This window comes from Oncorhynchus mykiss, chromosome 10 (genome assembly GCF_057628025.1).
Source record: "Oncorhynchus mykiss isolate SJ-2025 chromosome 10, ASM5762802v1, whole genome shotgun sequence".
NCBI lineage: Eukaryota > Metazoa > Chordata > Actinopteri > Salmoniformes > Salmonidae > Oncorhynchus > Oncorhynchus mykiss.
Window position 1 is genome coordinate 46340855 of NC_143031.1, and position 6742 is coordinate 46347596.

The 6742-nt window shown below is 41.7% G+C and overlaps 1 pseudogene; it reads left to right on the forward strand.

Annotated features, from left to right (window-relative positions):
- Nucleotides 1–2827: 2827 nt before the first annotated feature.
- Nucleotides 2828–3672, forward strand: LOC110533125 (uncharacterized; annotated as a pseudogene).
- The last annotated feature ends 3070 nt before the right edge of the window (nt 3673–6742 follow it).

The following is a 6742-nucleotide window of genomic DNA, read 5'->3' on the forward strand; positions in this document are numbered from 1 at the left end:
ACTGTTGTGCTGATTAAAGAGGCAATAAAACTGGCATTCTTTAGAGTATCTGGAGCATCAGCATTTGTGGGTTCGATTACAGGCTCAAAATGGCCAACAACAAAAAACTCTTCTGAAGCTCATCAGTCTATTCTTGTTCTGAGAAATGAAGGCTATTCCATGCGAGAAATTGCCAAGAAACTGAAGATCTCGTACAACGCTGTGTACTACTACCTTCACAGAACAGCGCAAACTGGCTTTAACCAGAATAGAAAGAGGGGTGTGAGGCCCCGGTGCACAACTGAGCAAGAGGACAAGTACATTAGAGTGTCTAGTTTGAGAAACAGACACCTCTCAAGTCCTCAACTGGCAGCTTCATTAAATAAACAAAAAAAGAAACGTTCTCTCACTGCCAACTGCGTTTATTTTCATCATAAACTTAACAAGTTCCACAGACATGTGACGAACAGAAATTGAATAATGTGTCCCTGAACAAAGGGGGATGTCAAAATCAAAAGTATCAGTCAGTATCTGGTGTGGCCACCAGCTGCATTAATTACTGCAGTGCATCTCCTCCTCATGGACTGCACCAGATTTGCCAGTTCTTGCTGTGAGATGTTACCACACTCTTCCACCAAGGCACCTGCAAGTTCCTGGACATTTCTGGGGGGGAATGGCCCTAGCCTTAATCCTCTGATCCAACAGGTCCCAGACGTGCTCAATGGGATTGAGGTCCGGGCTCTTCGCTGGCCATGACAGAACACTGACATTCCTGTCTTGCAGGAAATCATGCACAGAACGAGCAGTATAGCTGGTGGCATTGTCATGCTGGAGGGTCATGTCAGGATGAGCTTGCAGGAAGGGTAACACATGAGGGAGAAGGATGTCTTCCTTGTAATGCACAGCGTTGAGATTGCCTGCAATGACAACAAGCTCAGTCTGATGATGCTGTGACACACCGCCCCAGGCCATGATGGACCCTCCACCTCCAAATCGATCCCGCTCCAGAGTACATACAGGCCTCGGTGGGACACTCATTCCTTCGACGATAAACGCTAATCTGACCATCACCCCTGGTGAGACAAAACCGTGACTCGTCAGTGAAGAGCCCTTTTTGCCAGTCCTGTCTGGTCCAGCGATGGTGGGTTTGTACCCATAGGCGACGTTGTTGCCGGTGATGTCTGGTGAGGATCTGCCTAACAGGCCTACAAGCCCTCAGTCCAGCCTCTCTCAGCCTGTCTGAGCACTGATGGAGGGATTGTGCATTCCTGGTGTAACTCGGGCAGTTGTTGTTGCCATCCTGTACCTGTCCCGCAGGTGTGATGTTCGGATGTACCAATCCTGTGCAGGTGTTGTTACACGTGGTCTGCCACTGCGAGGATGATAAGCTGTCCGTCCTGTCTCCCTGTCTTCGGCGTCTCACAGTACGGGCATTGTAATTTATTGCCCTGGCCACATTTGCAGTCCTCATGCCTCCTTGCAGCATGCCTAAGGCACGTTCACGCAGATGAGCAGGGACACTGGGCATCTTTCTTTTGGTGTTTTCAAAGTTTTCAATGTCAGTAGAAAGGCCTTAGTTTTCATAACTGTGACCTTAATTGCCTACCGTCTGTAAGCTGTTAGTGTCTCAACAACCGTTCCACAGGTGCATGTTAATTCATTGTTTATGGTTCATTGAACAAGCATGGGAAACTGTGTTTAAACACTTTACAATGAAGATCTGTGAAGTTATTTGGATTTTTAAGAATTACCTTTGAAAAAGGGACATTTCTTTTTGTGTAGTACCCGCAAAACACCAGTCTCAACGTCAACAGTGAAGAGGCGACTCCGGGATGCTGGCCTTCTAGGCAGAGTTGCAAAGAAAAAACGATATCTCAGACTGGCCAATAAAAAGAAAAAGATTAAGATGGGCAAAAGAAAACAGACACTGGACAGGTTAATCTGAGGTGTTCGGATCACAAAGAAGAACATTCGTGAGACGCAGATTTTTTTTTATGATGCTGGAGGAGTGCTTGACGACCTCTGTCAAGCATGGTGGAGGCAATGTGGTGGTCTGGGGGGGGGGGGGGGGGGGCTTTGGTGGTGGTAAAGTGGGACATTTGTACAGGGTAAAATGTATCTTGAAGAAGGAAGACTATCACTCCATTTTGCAATGCCATGACATACCCTGTGTACAGCGCTTATTTGGAGCCAATTTCTTCCTACAACAGGACAATGACCAAAAGCACAGCTCCAAACTATGCAAGAACTATTTAGGGAAGAAGCAGTCAGCTGGTATTGTGTCTAGAATGGAGTGGCCAGCACAGTCACCGGATCTCAACCCTATTGAGCTGTTGTGGGAGCAGCTTGACCGTATGATACGTAAGAAGCGCCCATCAAACCAATCCAACTTGTGGGAGGTGCTTCAGGAAGCTTGGGGTGAAATCTCTTCAGATTACCTCAACAAACTGACAACTAGAATAGGCTGTAATTGCTGCAAATGGAGGATTCTATGACGAAATAAAAGTTTGAAGGACACAATTGTTATTTCAATTAAAAATCATTATTTATAACCTTGTCAACGTCTTGACTATATTTCCTATTGATTTTGCAACTTTTTTCATGTATGTTTGCATGGAAAACAAGGATATTTCTAAGTGACCCCAAACGTTTGAAAGGTAGTCTATGTGTACCTTGTTTTAGAACCTGCTCTCTGCTCCATAAACCCTCCAAACAGCCAGCTGAAATGACCTATTTTACACCAGTTCCATATGCAACATATATGTTACACCAGTACCATTATGGGTAACCAGGATGTTGTGGATGTTATTAAGGTGTAAGGTTAGTTGCTGCTGTTACTGTGTGAAACATGTCTGAAGTAAGTAGTGCTTTGTTTTATCATGCTTATAGAAACACTTTTTATTTTAGAAAATTCAACAGAGAACACTTTTTTCTTAATCTCAGAACATCTATCCTGCCTCTCAGGTGGCATGGACCACAGAACCATGATCTGCCCCAAAAACACTACAGAACAAAAACACCATCAAAACCCTTGACTCCAAAGGTCTGTACATTGGAGAGCAGAGTGAGGATCCTGGGTAATGTCTCTGACTACCCCTACTTCTGTTTGGTCATCTTTGCAGACAAGGCCCAGGTGTGGAGCACCTCCATAAAGCAGACAGGTATTCTGATCCTTCACCCATGTATCCACCATAACAATATTAAGACTCCAAAGGTTGGACAAAACCAGCCTGTGACACTTTGGGTGAATGTGTCTCTATTTCAGAGGAATGTATTGGAGTGGCAGGCTAAGTGCTGTCCATCCCCTGCATTACTCCACATAACCTCCAGAACTTCTCCCTCACGTGGACCTTCACCAGAACCAATGAACCTACTACGACAGCAGAACCAGACTGACCTCTAACTTCTGGGAGGGCTGGACTGGAGCAGGACCAGGTTCTGATGTGAAATGGAGCCCTCCTTCTTAACAACCCAGAGAGTCAGGAACACACAGGACATTCTCAGGCTTCCAGAGCAGACACATGGTACAAACCCAGGTCACCATCACAGCCAGATGAGCCACTGCAGGTAATATAGGATGAATATTAAAAGTACAATTACCATGATATTTCCAATTACTGGTGTAACATGCTGTGAATGATTCCTGCAATGTCAGCAGTTCTATGGCAGTGCTTATGGTACCATATATATTAATGCAAATAAATAATATATTTTTGTACTTTGCCTTATGTGGTGTGATTTCACATGGAGGAATTCACAATTTGGGAAAGAGGTTAAATGCCAGCAACCTTTTTTAAAAGGTAAACAAAGGCCAGACACACACTTACTCTCAGGCAGTTTTTATGGCACACGCTGCATGGTTGATTGGTCTGTGAACTCAATTACTGTAGCCTGGTTTAATGGAGTAGTGTGTAATGTGTACTGAAGCAGACAGTGGTTTGGAAGGTGCACTGTAAAAAAGGACACCTTAGGTCAACCTAACAAAAAAAAAATGGTTCAACTGGTTACAAAAAAATGAGTTAGGTTTTCTCTATAAAACAAAAACAAATATATGATTCAATGTCAACTGTTATATTTGATTATTAATAAACATATATTTCAAGTTGTAACCTATTTAATTAATAAATAACAAATACAAACAACTATTTCATGTAAATACAACCCGTTCTTTAATCTTGTTCCAGGTCACTTTTTACTTAGGAATTACCGATCCAGATTTCTTCAACTGGGTTACAAGCAATTGAATCAATTCCTTGTAAATTAAGAAATAACATTTTGTTCAGTATCTTAAAATAATGTTTTCAAACATATTCTTTAAAGAAGACTTTCACATTTTGTAATCACAATATAATAACTAAGCATTGCTGCCTTAATACAGAAACCTTATCTGACTCTCTAATGTCACATGCGTTACCAGTGGTGATTTTAGCATGTAAATCTAAGTGGGGCAAATGCATTATTTATTTATTTTTTGTATGCCAGCAAAGCCACAACATAAAGCAACCCTATACAAAACATGAATTGCACTATAACGGTCACAAACGTTGCCCACAAACTGATAGCGCTAAATAAACTTTCCCAACAGCAGAGCTTTCTTTCCAGCACAATGGAGTGAATCCTTACCACCGCTACACCTGGCTATCAGCAGAGCCTTGTCTGGCAGTGAAACAGTTCATTCAGCCTCATTTACTGCCTTTTTTTAAAAACATAGCTGATATGACTGATTTGCATAAACAAATGTGGTTTCTACTGATAATTGAGATGTACAAACTATGGCATGAGGGAAAGATGAGTGGATAAGAGGCAATCCGTAATTTCGATTAAGACATTAAACAGCGAGCTAAGATGGACGTAGTCAATATAACTATTTGTTCAGCTCTTTTGAAATGTACAGTGACAAAATTCAGAACATGAGCCGTTCTTATAGTATTCTGCCTGTACACCAAGTCAGAACCGTAGGATAAATAAAGGGGACATATAAGCAGAAATTGAAAGCTCTTACAATATTCAATGACAACATTTCTCTAAAACAGGCTATAGACTACATGTGCACCACCAAGACAGAACAGTAGGCTAAGTTATGAGGGAGAAAGGGACCAAATTATTAGAGTGAGGAAAATGGGCTACTAACAGCTTACTACACAATACATACTTAGTAATACTTTCTTAGCTACAGTATGCATATCTCCCTGGCATATTACATCATTTATGCAGCAGCATGCAATAACACATTTTGTGCTCACTTGAACAGGAAGATGGCACAGCAGTCCTTCTTGCGGGCAAATTTTGTCATCAAACTTTGTCATCAAAGTTTGGCATTCTCTGGATTTGTGGTGCTTTCAAGACAACTGGGAACTCGGAAAAAAACAAAGTTGAATCATGACGACAGTGATCTTCAGGTCAGAGCTCTAGAAAGAGGCCCGACAGATGACCAGTTGTCTTGACCTCACTGAAGTCTGAGATTTCCCAGTTTGGAGTTTCCAGTTGTTTGGAACTTAGCAGAAGTCATGCTGGATTGACAGCATGGCCAATGTATTCAACATTTTCTGGCCCATGGTGTTTACATGCGAATGTTTATCATTTAAAAAAGACTCTTAAACCCAGACTTGGACCACACACCCTCTCCAACGAAAACTGTAGCAGGCTAGTGATTGCTTTGCGATGCTTGCAGTTAGCCACTGATTCCTTCCAAACCACTCGTTGTTGAATTTGTGATTTCCAACTTGTTGTGTAATGTTTATGTCCAAAGGCCGATGAGCACCGATACGTTTTATCTATAATTTCTCTTCATATGACAAGGTTTGAAAATGATTTGCCAGTAGATTGTTGACTTGATTAAATAAGGATTTGTTCTTAACTGACCTGCCTAGTTAAATAAAGGTTAAATAAAAAATCTAATAAAAAATGTATTCATGATGATGACTGCTTCCTAACTAAGATTTTGAAAGTATGATGTTGACATGATCAGTCCAATCAAAGTTTTGTGATATAATGTGATTTTACGTCATTTTACATGTGGCCAATGACCTTGAGCCTTCTTGGAAGGACATTTCCAATATAAATCTATGGCAGCACCAAAGGGGCTTGAACTTTCTGGCTCTCCCTGTAGATTTTGAGGCGACGTAGTGTCCCCATGAGTGACAGAACACTGAGCCAATCACGGCACATCAAGAGAACATTACCAACCCCTACGCTCTGTTTTTTCTGATGGCTGCCCCATCACCACAGAAAGCACTGAGCTAGGCTGAAACACCTGCATTTTGGAGTTGACTTACTCAAGAAAGCAAAGTAGAGACCATGTTTGTATGTGGCTTTATTAACTCAATGATTTGTTTTACGTTGTTAGAAAACTGATATGTGACACGTATTAATGCCAAAATAACATGTAAAACAGGAAATAACAACTGTATTTTTTGCTAAACAGGTGAGCTCAACAGCTGCCCTGAATGACAGGTCACCACTTGTCATTACAACTGCTGGCAGTGCTTATGTTTTGCTAATAAATAGAGTAGACCACAATAACTGGAATGACATTTACACTCACTGCTGGGCAAAAAGCCACGCCCCCAATAAGCCACACCTCCAACTCTTCTGATAAGCTGCCTCTGCTACATTGTCCTCACCACTATTCAATGCGCATGCGCATGAGGTGCTGAAAGAAATTGAGAACCTTTCATTCAATGGAAAAAATGACATTGATACTGTATGACGATTTTTTGTTATTTGATTTCAGACAAATTGAATAGAATAGGCTGGACGAACC